Source organism: Notolepis coatsorum (assembly GCF_963971535.1).
Source record: "Notolepis coatsorum genome assembly, chromosome: 14".
Classification (NCBI taxonomy): Eukaryota; Metazoa; Chordata; class Actinopteri; order Aulopiformes; family Paralepididae; genus Notolepis; species Notolepis coatsorum.
In genome coordinates, this window is record NC_140178.1 from 21,476,233 (window position 1) to 21,493,099 (window position 16,867).

General features: G+C 42.6%; 1 long non-coding RNA gene across 2 annotated transcripts in view; it reads left to right on the forward strand.

Annotated features, from left to right (window-relative positions):
* LOC311240939 overlaps positions 1–14,843 on the forward strand; it is a 25,885-nt gene extending 11,042 nt beyond the window's left edge. For both annotated transcript variants that reach the window (XR_014620505.1, XR_014620506.1), the window contains exons 3-4: positions 11,268–11,371; positions 14,468–14,843. This is a non-coding gene — a long non-coding RNA (uncharacterized lncRNA). The remainder of the gene's footprint in view (positions 1–11,267; positions 11,372–14,467) is intronic.
* The last annotated feature ends 2,024 nt before the right edge of the window (positions 14,844–16,867 follow it).

The following is a 16,867-nucleotide window of genomic DNA, read 5'->3' on the forward strand; positions in this document are numbered from 1 at the left end:
TAAGTAATAATATTATAAATCTACATGCCTTGAGGATGACATTCTTTATATAGCCTGCCTATCAATTGTTTTAAAACTCAATAAACTATGACCGGAATTAATCTCATTTGTCCGGTAGATTGAAATCTTGCAGGTCACGGAGACCGGCAACAATTTTTTCTAACGGAAACCCTGTGCTATACATTATCCCGCTTATTACATGGCTAACTTACTAACAATATACCTAATTCATTTTACACCATCGACGAGACGAGATCAAATGCAGACGCAGTTCTGTGGCTCCTCTGTCATCGCCGGCAGCCGGCAGGTGTGTGGTCTGATTACCTGATGAGTGCAGCTGTGCATATGCTGAGCTTAGCTTTCGTGACTGTCTGCGACCAAAATGCTTGATTGTGATTGGTCAATAGCGCTGTGTTACCCGTATCAGCGGTCATTATTGCGCGTTGCCCATAGCAACGGTCCGTTATCGAGAAATAACTGACCGCTGTCAGGGGCAACCGAGCGCTATTGACCAATCACAATCAAGCATTTTGGCGAATGTTAAAACGGCATGTAATGAGTAATGTTAATTACCTGAAATTATTCCGTTTTTTGGGGGGGGGAAACCCTGCATATATCGGTATCGGTTGTTATCGGAAATTAAGAGTTGGACAATATCGGTATTGGTAAAAAAGCCAATATCGAGCATCCCTAATAATTACCCTGTCAATGTGCTCACATGGGAGCTTAAATAATCGACCTGTCTATACATAAGGAGTGCTGTGACATTGGAGCTTCAATAAGTACCCCGTCAATATGTTCCATAAGGAGTGCTGTGACATTGGAGCTTCAATAAGTACCCCGTCAATATGTTCCATAAAGAGTTTCATGTACTTGGGAATGTCGCCACTTTCCATGTGGATGTCCAATCAGTGTTGATGGTAAATGTGGTCCATTGAAGCAATCAATTCCTCAGTGGTTGCTATATTGACAGAAATCCTGAGTTCTCCTGCTCGGGAAGTCGTGCCGGCAGTGCCTACATGTACCAGGATGCATTGTGTGCGAGTGTCGACTCGTCATCCTAGGCTGTAGCAATTACTTTGTTGGGCAAAACATAGCGTTACTAGACTAATATATTGCAACCGGTTGACCACTAACATTTAATAATGCTTTTCTGATTGTGGTCCCAATAAGTTCTCTATGGGCACTAACCGTTTACAAAACCCCCATCAACACTATCAAATTAGCATAATAATTAGTGTTATAAATTTAAACGATTGCTCTATTGAGCAATGATTCAATCATTCATTTTATAATCCTACATATCAAGAGTTTAATGGTAAGTTAAAAAGCACCCAGAAGTAATTTTCGTTTTGTAGCGGTGAGCGGAGCTCCCATTACATTACAACCTTTGACCTTCACTAGTGTTGGGCGACAGAAATACTCCTGCTGGTTATCTTCCAGTTGTATCTTATCCAGCTCGCCTCTTTCCGAGTGATGAGTACAACCTTCATGCCCAGTAACGCACACAGGCTCTCACGGTCGGCTTCAGGGACAACATCCAACAAAAACTGCCCACACTGAGATTCTGATGCCGGGGCTGAATATCTGCGTCAGCTACAAAACACTGCACTAATATTTTGGGATGCCATTTTGTAAACTAAGCTAGGAACAAGGAAGTGTTTTGCTGAGTGTCATCTAGACCACGCCCCCTGACTACCTGGAGGCGGAGCCCAGTTCTTCTGGTCGCCTGGCGGCCTGAATACTTTTACCAAGGGATTTCTCCAGTTCCGCGTTCTGCGCTCTGATTGGCCACTGACGTTTCTGGTTGCGCCAATCGTGTGACGGCAACTTCTGCCACCGGTTAAGCTTAGGCACTCTTTCGAAGTTGGTTAAGGTTAGAGTTTGTCTTAGAGCAGGGCGATAGAACACCAGCCCTGATTCCAAACTCTAACCTTAACCAACTTCGAAAGAGTCGCCTAAGCTTAACCAGTGATAAACTAGGCGTTAGGTAGTTTGCTGCTGTTCGAGGCAGAAATGGGCGCGTCACGCGATTGGGCGCACATGTCGCATGACCAGAAACGTCAGTGGCCAATCGGATCGCACCAGAAACGTCAGTGGCCAATCAGATTGCAGGACGCAAACGCGGAACTGGAAATCCGTTGGTAAAAGAATTCTCCACTTGCACAACCTGAAAGTAGGCACTTCCGGCTGACTTCCGGTTGCGAATGGTACTTCCTGTCCCATCCAAATACATTGGTTTTAGCTACTTTTCTCCCCTTATTTAAACAACTTTGTCGTCACAGAGAGGCAATGAAACGTTTGTATTATTATAGTATAGAATGTATTTAATAAGCAAACGTTTGTCAGCAGGGTTTTTGGGCTGTATTTCATGTAAAAACGTTCACTGTTAGTTTACTTGCTCACGCTAATTAAGGCTAATGCTGGCTAACAGAATCTGGCGCAAGAAACTACGCCGCAAAGTATTGTTTATAGTGCATTTCTTGCCACCTTATAGCATTTGTATGACAGTCTATAATGCTCCCGTGAGGTTTTTCCGGACGTTTTGGTAATGATTTTCACTATAAAATCATATTTCTAAATGACAGGAAGTTGATAAACTGGCCGCAATAGCTTTGAGCTAACGATCTTTGCCGATGCATTCCATTCTAAACGTAACGTTAGTTGTTCAAAACATTACCCGTCTATATAATTTGTTCCTCAACGTTATATAGACGGGTCATGTTTTGTAAACTAACGTTATGTTTAGAATGGAATGAATACATGGATCGGGAAAGATAGTTAGCTCAAAGCTAATCCGGAAGGGCAGCTAACAGTAGCTACTGTCTGTAACTGTGATGCATTTTCTGTTTGCAGTCCAATGTTCACAAAAACACACACCCACACACGTTATTTGTTCCTCAATGTTATATAGACGGGTCATGTTTTGTAAACTAACGTTATGTTTAGAATGGAATGAATACATGGGTCGGGAAAGATGGTTAGCTCAAAGCTAATCCGGCCTGTTTAACCACTAGCTTCTGTTATCTAATGAAGGCTAATGCTGGCTGAGCAAGGAAACTAACGGTAAACGTTTTTACATGAAATGCAGCCCAAAAACCCTGCTGACAAACGTTTGCTTATTAAATACATTCTATACTATACTAATACAAACGTTTCATTGCCTCTCTGTGACGACAAAGTTGTTTAAATAAGGGGAGAAAAGTAGCTAAAACCAATGTATTTGGATGGGACAGGAAGTACCATTCGCAACCGGAAGTCAGCCGGAAGTGCCTACTTTCAGGTTGTGCAAGTGGAGAATAGACGCCGCCTGGCGGGTCAAATGACTACTAGAACAGTTCTTACAGCTGTGCCCCAGAGATGGAGAACATCTGCAATTATTTTTCACATTCATATGGAATATTATAATTTTATATTATGTTTTTGAAGTCCAGGCTTTTATTAAATGCACATGGCACATAGTATGCTGCAGATGTCAATTAAATGGACATGTAGGTAATGAGACTAGTGCAGATTTACAAATTAATATAGATATATATTGGAATAAATATATGTACATATATACTGTATATTCCAAATACCATGGTGTCCTTATGTCATTGTTTACTAATTTCACTTTATACTTGCCTGCTGTACCCACAGAAGCTCTTTCATGGTTACCTACCTTTTTGGGGAAAACCACGGGAGATGCTCCTTTGCTAGATCCCACCTTAAAGGAAAACTCCAACATTTTGGGAAATTCGCTTATTTGGCATCTACCCTGGAGTTAGACAAGAAGATACATACCCTTTTTCTTCTGTGTGTGCATGCAGTAGGAGTAGGAAGACACGCACAGTTAGCCTAGCTTAGCGTCAGTCACTGGAAGTAGGTTCCTCCATTAGCCTAGTTCCAAACGTCTTCCTACTCCTACTGCATGCACAGAGAAGAAAAATGTATGCATCTTCTTGTCTAACTCCAGGGTAGATGGCAAATAAGCTAATTTCCCAAAATGTTGGAGTTTTCCTTTAAGTCGGCACCATTGAACTTGGTGCAGCAGACTTACTTTAGGGTGGGGCCTGGTGCTGCATTATTATGTACAGTACGCCTGTCCCAGAGGTACAGCCCTCGCAAACCTCTAAATAATTCAACCTCCATTTCCTCATTGGGTTTTGGACAGAAGGCAATCGCCCCTGGCAGCACATGTAAAGGTATAGTGTTTGCTATGTTGGTAACCATTTGTTGTGATGACTTTGTTTGGCTTTGTGGAACATTATGGTCTTTTCGTCGAGACAATTGGATCAATACCAATTTCCCCTCTGTGCGTTCAATGACTATCCGGTTGCATGCTAGCCTAGCTTAGCACAAATTAATGGAAGTGGATATGGATCAGCTAGCCTGGTTGTTGGTCAAAAACACCCCTCCCTGAGTTTTAAGCCAAGCTATCTGATCCGTATCTGCTTCCACATTCATGCTAAGCTAGAGGAAATCTGTATTCTTATAATCTTGTCTGACTATGGAGAAGACGGTAAGATCGTTTCCCATAATGTTGGCGTGTTCCATCAGTTGTCAAGAGTTTCCTGTAGGATGGAGTTGTAGAAGCGTGTATATGTTGCCCAACGGAGTTTCACTTCCGCGTTCGGTTTGCGCGATCTGATTGGCCACTGACGTTTTTTTCAGCGCCAATCGCGTTACTCCTAACAATCGCGCCAGCAGGCTGTTAGCCTGTTACCCTAACCTTAACCAACTAACCCTAACCTTAACCAACTAACCCTAACCTTAACCCTAAGGCCTAACAAAATTAATAGTTGGTTTCCGGTTGCCGACCGACTCTGCCGATTTAGGTGCGACCCAATATATTTTATGAGTTTTTAAAAAAAATTGTGTAAAAAAAAAAAAAAAAAAAAAAAATTTTTTTTTATAGAATAAAGTTTCATAGAAATCTTAGTCAAACATTTAGTATTATGGATATTAAACATGCTGGCAGAGTACATGCATCCATGTTGTTGTGAACATTTAATTAAATAAAGAAATTCCCTATCCATAGTCGCCGTGGGAAAGAATAAAATAAAAAAATTAAATAAAATAAATTCCCTACCTACCCATGGCCAAACTGACGACCAACAGGAAACCAACAATATATTTTACTTTGCCTAACCTTAACCAACTTCGAAAGAGAGCGACTTCGAAAGAGTCGCCAAGCTTAACCAGTTTGTTAGGAGTAACGCGTTTGGCGCTGAGAGAAACGTCAGTGGCCAATCAGATCGCGCAAACCGAACGCGGAAGTGAAACTCTGTTGGGGAAAATATACACGCAGCCAGGAGGCATCGTTACGTGTCGGCACCAGAACGGCTCTCCAGGCCTCAGTAGATGACGGGACTCGTTTGTGCACAGTGGGGGAAAAGAATGGTGCGCTTACAAACCTCGTCCTGCGGGGGAGACTTTATTTATTCTATTTTAAACACTATCTATCAAGTGTCTGCCGGCTCCTGAGGGGCTGTACGTACAGTACATACTGTGTGCAGTAATGAGCAGGGGAAGTGTCTCGTCTAGTTCGCACCAGGCATTCATTCTTCCAATTATTCACAACTGTCCTTATCTTTTCCAGAATTAACTTTCATCGCCACACTGTATTATCAAACAGACCTTTAATCCTAAATGTGATGCAATACTCCAGTTTTGTTTTATTTGTCACATAAGGTACAGGTACATTACAGTGAAATGCTTGGTTCTATATGAGCCCCCTGAGATTGTGCTTCATACAGTGAAAATGAAGTCCAAACACTATACAAAACTAAAGTACAAAATGCTAAAACTGTTTGAGCAGTCCCCAGACGAGAGGACATGTGAGGTTTAATTTCTCCTCGGGCTTCCATGTCATTGTGTTAAGATCCCCAGTTACAAGGCTAGCGCCCTGTCGCTCCCCTAACCTTTCATGTTTGTGACGGAGCCTGGTCACTAAACTAGATGCTGGCTACTGGTTCCCGTGACAACAGTGATGCGCCGTCTTAACGTGACCTCTAGAGCGGTGTTCTCTCTAGAGCTGTGCGTGACTGCGGTGATGTCACTAGATCTAACTTGCGCATTGGCATCATCAATCTCTGCCCTCCCCCTCTGTCTGATGTTTGCTCTAATCCCCTCTGTCCACACTTTACATGCATGTGAAAATACTGCTTGAAGAGGTCCTGACTGAGTGAAAGACTATACATGTATAACTGAGTATCTGTGTGATGTGACACCGCTCCCGTGCTCAGGATTTCAGATTTCTTGCCAATTTATCAACTATATAGTTTTTTATTTAACTAGGCAAGTCGAATGGGAACAGATTCTTATTATTTGACAGCCTGTCGAGACCCATTTAAAGATGGGAGGGGGGGGGGCAGCTCACATAGTGGTATAGAGCAGTATCCATCTACGACAGGGGTGGGCAACTTTGTATATGGTGAGGGCCACAAAATGTCCACAATCAATCTGGGGGGCCGCATTGTTTATCGGCAGTCCCGCCAGTAGTACCCAATCACTCAAATAGCCCTAATAGTCACAAGGTATATAAACAATTATAATTTGTTGTAACTTTGTTTTTATTCCATTTCAAATGCATTTAGTAATGCAATTTCAACTTTATGAATTTATAAACAGCTGAATTTAAAAGTATTGCTGTGTAACCCCAAATATATACAAAAATGATCAATTATAATTAAGGCTTCTAATAAAATAAATGTATGAACTTAAAGCCCACTGCTCAACAAACACAAAGCAGCATTCCTGCTGCATTTCACTACAACAGTAAATCAAAAGTGCAATAATAAATGATTTTGTTAAATGTATAAACTTTTATCCTGCTACTAAACAAAACATTATAACACTGAAATGCATGTTATGGATATGAAGCACTCAGGAATGTTTTGTTTAGTAGCAGGATAAAAGTGTATACATTTAACAAAATCATTTATTATTGCACTTTTGATTTACTGTTGTAGTGAAATGCAGCAGGAATGCTGCTTTGTGTTTGTGTTATTAGTGTTATCTGAACACTATAGTAAACAAGTAAAGTGCAAGTAAAGTAAAGTGCAATACTACATGCCTCCCATTGACCCTTTATCAAACTGGCATGACATTCACCCTCGCCCCACAGTGGGTCAATAATGGTTATAATAATAATAATAATAATAATAATAATGGTCCCCTCTCTACACCTCTCCATCATCTCCCCCCCTCTCTACACCTCTTCATCATCTCTTCCCCCCTCTCTACACCTCTTAATCATGTCCTTCCCCCCCCCCTCTCTACACCTCTTCATCATCTTCTTCCCCCCCCCCCTCTACACCTCTTCATCATCTCCTCCCCCCCTGTCTTTAATGAGACACTTGTGGTCTCTCTTGTTGGCGCACAATAGCAGGAATGTCAACTTCAATGTTTGTGCATGCAATCTGCATCAGATGAAATAATGTTTCATCCGACAGCCTGTTTCTCTCCTTTGACTTGATGTGCTTCATGTTTGAGAAATTGCTCTCACATATGTATGTGCTCCCAAACATACTGGCCATAGAGAGGGCAAAGTCCCTGAGGAGTGGGAAGCGGGGCTCAGGTAGCAGTTTCCAAAACGAAATTCCCCTCTCATTTCTCTTTGCTTGAAAAAAAGGATCCGACTGTAGCTCGCACAGTTCAAGCTGCAACGGTGGGGGCTGCTCTGACACCGTAGCGGTGAGGGGGCCGGCAAACAGCGCTATCCGTGACTGCATGCCGTTGAAATCTTCAAACCGATCATTGAATTGCATTTGCAGTGTTTCAATGTCGTTCCTGTACTTTCCGACGGCTCAGCCATCGGATTTCTGTGTGTAGCTGCAAGTCGCCATAATCAGTGTCCATCTCTTCCAAAAAGGAGACAAACTTTCTATGGTTTAGTGACCTGTTGCCTCCACGAATTAGATTGGTAACCTTGGTAACCAAATCCATAACATGGCTGTAGTCAAGCTTCTTGGCACAGAGAGCCTCCTATATCAGATAAAAAAAAAAAAAAAACTATTTAACGACTCGCATATAATTTTACTACACTCGACTCGCATTGGTCATTATTAGTGACCCACAATAGATGGAAATTATGTTAGCGAACTTACCTGATGTATAATGCAGTGCAGCATTGGACACTCAACGCCACTCTGCCTTAGAAGCCCGGCGAATCCTGTGCGTTTTCCTTTCATTGCCGGTGCTCCATCGGTAACAACAGCCGACAGTTTATCAAAACCCCCATATTGCTGCACGGCACTTTCAACAGCGTTTCATATGTCCACACTAGGGCTGACCCCTATTAGTCAAATAGTCGACTAATCGATCGAAAGGAGCCATAGTCGACTGCCAACTCTTCTTAGTCGAATACAATACAAAAAAATTAAAAGAATTAAAAATAAAAAAATAAAAAAAATGCCTACACATCTCCCCCCACCACCACCCCAAACGTCCTAGATGCCTACACATCTCCCCCCACCACCGCTCTAACCCATTCATTGCCGTGCATCATTGTCTGTTTAATTGGTCTGTAGGGCTGAGAACAGGGCTGGTCTTGTTCCGAGAGTTTCATAATAGTCTTTTTAATTGGTTCAGATGACGACTACGAGGCAGTTCCCTTAGGGTGACCCAGTGCACTGGTGTACGTGCCATAAATGGAAAGCGTGTCAGGGTTCTCTAACCCTAGATTATAATCTCTGAAGTTCTGCTTCAGTCACTGTATATTCATTTATATAAACTTGGAGTTGCCTTTGCGAGTTGGTACACATAACATGCAATATACAGTACAGCAGCCTTTTTGCCATAGGCCACCCTCATTACCACGCCCCCTTTATAGTGTGTGCATGAACACGTGCACACGCCCCCACACACTTGACCTCCATGCCCAATCTCTGCCTCCTAGGGTGAAACCTGTGGTCGCTAGAAGCCAATTTGTCAACCAACCGACCAACGGTGATCTGGTTGCAGCTAATAAACTCAATTTGTATTTAATTTTATTTCCCTTTTAAATGTGGAAAATAAAAAAAATGATGTGACCAAACCCTTCCAGTTCAATGTCACTTATTAAAATGGCTGCCGGTTTTACTACCATGTTTCCACCTGCCTGTTTTGAAGTAGTTCTGTCGTTCCATCTCGATGCAGGGATGGTTATTCAACCGTTCTGGTGTCGTTCCATCTCGATGCAGGGATGATATAATATGCATTTCACGTGGGCATTTCCTGATTTTATAATAAGCTGTTAATTGGCCAATAGCAAACATTAAATACTTAACCTACAAACATGAAACTGTTGACCAGCACAATTATTTGTAACTAAGAGATTTTCTGGGGGAAATGTTTCCAATGCATAAGTCTTTCACCTGCAATACAGGACTTTACTACATGTCTTTTGATTACAATTGTTCCGCTCAAAACCGGTAGAAATGCGAGCTTGGTTAGCACCAAGGTTCCAAGAATCCTGAACTAACTTGGTGGAAAACGGTAACAAGCAATCACTCGCACGTGACGTCACTTTCTACTTGTCCCACCCTCCCCCTCTACGCGAGGATGGCGGCACATTGTTAAGCTGTCGCGGCCAGCTGTGTGTTACATCATAGATGCGCAACCCAGCCACAATACAAGGGGATGAACGCAGGGAGGAAAGGAGAGATGGTCAGCGGAGATGGCGAGGAATGAGTGAAGCCGGCAACGTTACCTCGGGCAGAAATACTTTGTCAGGAGGGGTGCAGAAGAGGGAGGGAGGGATGGATGTAGGTCGGGTCTAAATCCCATAATTTTGAAGGGCTTTGGGACGGGTTTAGAAAATGACCTCTTTTTAGATTAAAATGTGCAGCTTGGCCAACTAGCGATGACTCGATCCCAGGTTATACCCTTATAGGTCCTCCCTTTAGACGGGACACTACCAGTGAGAACGAGGGAGATCTTGAGACGGATGAGAAGGTCAATAAGAGGACGGCATCGTGTGGAGTGATGATAGTTGTTGGAATAAACTGTGATGCAAGAGATGACTGATTCACTGGACTATGAATGGTGCGGGGCATGAAGAGGGGGATGAATGGTTGGCCAATGAAGGGATCAGAAGAGGGTAAGGAGGAGTAATGGAAGGTGGGAGGGCGGTTACTGTAGGGCTCCTGTAGTCGTCATTTTGCCTAGTCATCTCTTTGCTCATGTTACCAGACGGATGGGTTAATCCCCACTCTGCGTTTCTCTCGCTCTCCACTCTTCTATTGCTCTCTCTCTCGCTCGCTCACACTCCTGCTCTCTCGCTCCCTTTTGCCCCATCACCCTAATGCGCTATGTCAGTGTCTGCTGCTGTTGGGTGCTGCTGGGTGCCTAAAATAATCTCCCACCCCTCCCTCCCTCTCTCTCATCCCTTGTTCATTCTAGTTGCCAGTCAGTCTGTCATCACTCACTTCACCTCGCACAGAGGGGGGTCACCTCGCAAGCCCAATGGCTCTGCTGGTAATCTCACGAATGCCTTGACTGGGAATCATTCGGATTGGTTAATACGTGCAAAGTCCTTGGGTTTGCACAACATTACTCCTGCACTTCCAGGCTCGGCCAGTAAGAAGACTGAATCCAAAACATAAATGCCCTAATGAAGGGCGTTCCACGTAAAAGTGAAGTAGCGGTAATGTGTGCTCAAGGGATTACCGTTTTGGGGGATTGGTTCTTAGAAGAAAACGCACTCGTGGGGAAAATAATCAAATCAGAAGTCTTTATTTGTAGTTAAGTAAACTTGCACATACTGTACAAGGAATTTGGTGCATCAATATCAACACTTGCAAAACAAGTACGAGTAAATAAAAAAGACAATATAAAAACAAAATTGGAATAATATAGGACAGGGCTGTACAGTTGTGCAGGATTGTCGTAGAATATATCCACTAAATTAGAATACAAATACAGTGGAATAGAATATATAACGGCTCTGCTATTGTGCATTTCATGTTCAGATTCTCATTTGAGTACATGTGCAAATATAATAGATTTGATGTTTAACACTATAGATGAATGAAGGAGAACTTTATTCAACAGAATGGGTACAGTACAGCTCAATACACACAATTGTTAAGGGGATGCAGACCAGAGAAAGAAGTTTGTCTTGTTTAAATCAGGGTCCCCCATTTTCAATTCAACAATTGCTGTAGTCAGTTTTATTATACTTTTTTTTTTTTTTTATACCGAATGTGAATGGTAGGATGGCATGGATACCAACTGTGTTGCAGAAGTTCTCCCTCTGGTCTGAATGTAAAACTCTGAATCTTTTGTCGTCTCTCCTGCAGCTTGGCAGAGGGAGGAGAGGGCTGCAAGGACCTGATGGAGGCCTTCGCCGCCTGTGTGAAGAGCGCTGCTGAGGCGACGTCGTGAGCCCAGCTCAACCTCTAATGTAAGACCGAGACTCGCGTCACCCCTCCCCCCTTTGATATGTCCGTCACGCGGCATAATTCACATCACCCCTCCCCCTTTGATATGCCCGTCACGTGGCGTAATTCACATCACCCCTCCCCCCTTTGATATGTCCGTCACGTGGCGTAATTCACATCACCCCTCCCCCCTTTGATATGTCGTCACGCGCCGTAATTCAAGTGATGACGTCACAATGGCCGCCAGTCACTGAATGCTGCAGACTCCTAGAATTGCAAGAATTCTGAGGAAACTAAGTCGCACCTCAAAGGGTTAAAAAGGGAGATGGCGGGGGAAATTGAATTAAAGGAAACATTCCCCTTTTTTAAATCGGTAAGCATTGAACAGATTCCCTTCTGTACGTAAAGCATCATCATGCAGCACAAGTACAGTACAACGAAAAGAAGTTTGGCATCCAACCAGAGTGCAAATGTAGCATTAAGTAAGGGATAATGTATAGCTACGAGGTCATTGTCGCAAAATAATTGACAGACACAGAGTTTAAAATACAGAGGCGCAGTGCCGAGGTGTTTTAAACGTCAGTGAAGGTCAATTATTTTGCGACAATGATCGAGTATAGCTATACATTATCCCGCTTATTACATGGCTAACTTACTAACAATATCCCTAATTCTTTTTACATCGACAAGACGAGATCAAATGCAGACGCAGTTCTGTTCTGGCTCCGCTGTCGTCACACACACTCCGCTGTCAGTGCAGCCAGCAGGTGTCTGATTGTCTGCACTGATGCAGTGTGTCAGTGGCCTTGATTGCGAACAGCTGCGCACAGCGGTCATTATTGTTCCACAGAGGTCCGTTATCGAGTAATATCGGACCTCTGACGAGCGCTATTGACCAATCACAAGCAAGCATTGCAGCGAATGTGAGAACGCCATGTAATAAAGTGCAATATACAATGTATAGGTGATTAAACTGGGTACAAAATATACAAATTAGTACTACGGAGTAGTGCTATCGGATGCATGTACAGAGATGTAGTATATGTACAGTGATGCAGGTGTAAAGACACTATGGTAGTAAGTCGGTATGTAGTAGTCGCTTCAGCCTATCTATGCGAATGCTTCACATCTGACTCACGCGTCCTTGTCATTGTATGTGACTGAGACTGTTGGACTGTGACCATGGCGCTGTCTTATTTCTAAGGATGGAAGTGTCAAATTCAATCTGGCATACATTTTATTTAGACTGAACTTGGGCCAATGGAGTGTCAACACATTTGACCCATGGAGATAAACCCTTAGAGGAACATTTACACAAGTCTGTTTTTGTAGCTGGAGATTAACTGATTAACTTGGCAAGGATTAATTGTCTTGCTGACGCAAGAAATGTAATGGAAGGGAGACTATTCTCTCTCTCTCCCTCCCCCTCTTTCTCCACCCATCTCTCTCTGTCTCTCATGGTCTGTTCTTACCCCCAAATATAATATAAAATGCCAAAAGGCTCAATTATGAAACTGCTGAAATAAAGGTAAATCAAGCATTCTGTTGCTGATGAATCAATACTGGTTGTCATTCAATAGTTGACTCTGGTAAGACGGCTGTGTTTTTTGCCTCAACGCATCAACAGCCTCATGTCTCCTCTTCATGTTTTATCTGATTTAAACGTCCCGCCCACAACATTTCCATCCTCCGTCTAATCTGATTTGCAGGCGAGTGCAGTGAGAGAACTATGGTTTTACTTGGACTGACGACAGACATTCTAAATGGGACAACATTCTAAATGGAGTGGACTACATTTGATTTCCCATCAGCCATTGGTTTTAGCGAACACTGCGACAGGAAGTAAACGCGGGTCCAGGCCTGGCAACGTAATTCTCCTGAAACGGTCTTTGGAATTTTGCCAACTTTTCCACAGAAGTGCACATGACTGCAGATGTTGCTATTTAATTCTTGTATCCAAAAGAACATTATTGTGGCACTTCCTGCTGCGTTTTACATATTCTTCAAATGGCATTTAAAAAAAAATATTGCATCTTTAACAGAACAGCCGATCTTTGGGCTACACATAATTTGCCTAAGCCAGCCTGGATATACCTGAAATACTATTTTTCACCTTTCTAAAAGCTCTGTATGTTTATCAAAAAACGATTAATCTACACATTAAATCTTTATTTATTAAATAAAACTACTGATTTTATAACTATTAAAAGCCAAAGGTCCAGTTGCTGCATCAGATCGGGTGACGATCAATGTTTTGATATGATGTAATTGTTCCTCTTCATGTTCCTGATGCATGCTCGCTCATGCATCTATGGCTCTCTGCTGTCTTTCCGTTGTCAAAATGCATCATGGTTTACGTTTGTGATCTTAATCAGCGTTTGTTTGAACCTCCCATTGATTTTTACTTTTTATAATAAGATACTTGTGCCCTAATGATGAGGATAAACGTTCAATGAAAAAATTTATAAAAACGATGGCCATCACAACCCAGCGTGTAGATGGATGGGCAGCGAGAGCCTGCATACTGGTGTTTCGTCAAGTTAGGCCCACGACACCTCGGGAAGGATCAACAGTTAGTTCCAGCGTCCCAGAACCACCACCCCTCCATGCTAGCTCCCTTTTTCCATGATATCCACTAGGGGTGTAAAGGTACACATATCCGTACCGAACCGTTTCAGTACTGGACCTTAGATTCAGAACGGCTGTGTACCGAATTAATGCGACCACCCACTGGGGGCTGTTTTTTTTTACAATCTAATATCATTATTATTATTTATTTTTTACAAGTCTATTATTAATTTCAATATAGAATATTTGTTGACAGCCCTACAAGTACAATTAGTTACTGCACACTACATCACCCCTGAGTGGAACATGGAAAGCCAAACGTTCCCCCACTGTACCGAAAACCCGTACCGAACCGTGGTTGTGTACTGTTACACGCCTAATATCCACACGTCGAACCTCCCTGTTATCCTATGTCAAAAATACAATTCCTGACATCAATATCGCACATGAAACTGCAACAACGGAGAAGAAAAGGAATGCTCTTACCCTTTGTTTTGGCCCCCAGCTGACGTTATTAAATTATTTAAAAAGGTATTCTCTTCTCCTTTCAGGTCCACTGCACTGAGTCCTCCAAGTTCCCAGCATTCCCTTCTGCACAACAGCACTGGACTGAACGACGATGACGGATGGCGCGACGATAAAAGATTGTGTTGATTTGGGCGGGAGTTTGGGATCCGGCGGCAGAAACCACAACATGTCCTCCCCTCAGCCTCTTCATCCCCACCCCCACCCCCAAACCCCCTTCCTGTTTAAGGCTTAAATGGTGTCTTATGACCTCTGCTACCCCCTGTTCCCTCTTTCCTCCCGTGTGGCTGAATTACATCGACTTGTAGACGATTCCAGAGAGCCTATGGGTTTTAATGTAAATTGTCGACTTGAGATGCATACATATAAATGGAAATAAAGTATAAAATTCGTATGAAATTATATTTGACTTTGCCTCCTTGTTTTGAATGTAAACTAATTATTTTGGTTTGAATGAGAACTTGTTATTCTGGTTCTCTTTTCATTTGGGTAGATGAGCTCAAACTAGCTTTTGTCAAAGGGGTGTTGGCTCTAGGCTAGGGTGTACAATGGTGTTGTATTCTTACACTCGGGTATATACTGCATTAAAGGTTCCTCTTCCTTGTGATAACATCCTCAACGACTTGTCATTGTAGTCAAATATTTGACATGTTTGTATTGGGCTCTAAAGATTAATTTGTTCCGTTACTGGTAATGCACAGCTCCACAAAAGCACATCGTATCCCATTCCATGAGCGAAACGGCGCAGGGAGAAGAAAAGCTCATTAGCCTGCCCCTTACTCAAAACAATAAATAAACGATAGAAATGGATGGTCTGTTATTTAACAATCAATACTTACATTGGGAAAACAAAAGCTGTTATTCCTCATCTTCATAAAGTCTTAATTGTTCTTTCTTTATTCATTTTCTTGAACCGAAAGATATTTGTACAACTCTTTAAATCATTCTGTAGCAAATTCCAGTTTCACGACACTCTAATACATATCTGCTTTAAAGTAGTCTGTGCATTATGGATGCTTAAAATTACATGTCCTTCTAATGCTACACAGGTTATTCTAATGTAAATGGTGTAGATTAGGCTAGATGGCATATATGATGCTAAAGCTGCCCATGTTTAGTCCCTGCAACGTTGGTCCAAATAAAATGCAATATTGTAGTTTGGGTAAAGAATTAAACTGAATAGCTTTTTTGGATTTACATAAAAAATTACACTCTTTTGAAACCCTACCTGGATTCTCACCAGTTTAAAGACTGCTGCCTTAATCCAGCTGTAATTGGATGTGGGATCGTTCCGTCTTGAAGGGTTTCCTGGCCGGTGGGACTGATGGGATTTACCACTTATCTGGTTAATGCTACCGTCTTGATCTGGTTCTGTTCCCAGATCAGTATTTCACCGGCTGTCCTTGGATTAAAGAAGTTATTTGTCGATTAATGGTCACACGATTTTGTCTACTTAACAGTCTGTAGTCTGGTAATGAAATGGTTAACCTGTAGTTTGGTAGTGAAATGGTTAACCTTCTGTAGTGGTAGTGAAATGGTTAACCTGTAGTGAAAGGTTAACCTTCTGTAGTGGTAGTGAAAGGTTAACCTTCTGTAGTGGTAGTGAAAGGTTAACCTTCTGTAGTGTGGTAGTGAAAGGTTAACCTGTAGTGGTGAAAGGTTAACCTTCTATAGTGGTAGTGAAAGGTTAACCTTCTGTAGTGGTAGTGAAAGGTTAACCTTCTGTAGTGGTAGTGAAAGGTTAACCTTCTGTAGTGGTAGTGAAAGGTTAACCTGTAGTGGTAGTGAAAGGTTAACCTTCTGTAGTGGTAGTGAAAGGTTAACCTTCTGTAGTGGTAGTGAAAGGTTAACCTTCTGTAGTGGTAGTGAAAGGTTAACCTGTGAAAAATGGGGGGCGGGGGGGGGGTCTGAGGAGACGGCCCTACTGGACACTTGTTATTTTGGAGGAACTGGTATCTTAAGTGGCCCTTTTTTCCCACACGGCATGTTGTAAAGGGCAGCCTTGGAGCACATTCTCCCAGATGGCGAGGCTAAATCTGTCTAGGTGAGAAATGGTACAACGGACAGTTGAAAGGGCATCCAGTGAGGGAATAATGGTAGGGTGGGATGTTTGTGTGTGTGTGTGTGTGTGTGCGTGCTCACTACAAATAAATATTTGATCCAGTTAAACTTGGATTAATTGTCTTGCTGACACAAGAGATATAACAGGTGATGACTGAAGGGAGTTCTCGCCGAAAGCTGCCAAGTCTAGCAGTGCAGCCCTGAGGAGCACGCGAGGTATTGCAGACGCTCCTCTACATGGGAAATTAATTGAATGCAGCCGCACTGCTAGACTTGGCTGGAGGCGGTCGGAACGGCCCGTCGCGCGCACACACACACACACACACACACACACTCTCACTGTCCTTGCATTTAGACATCAGCTG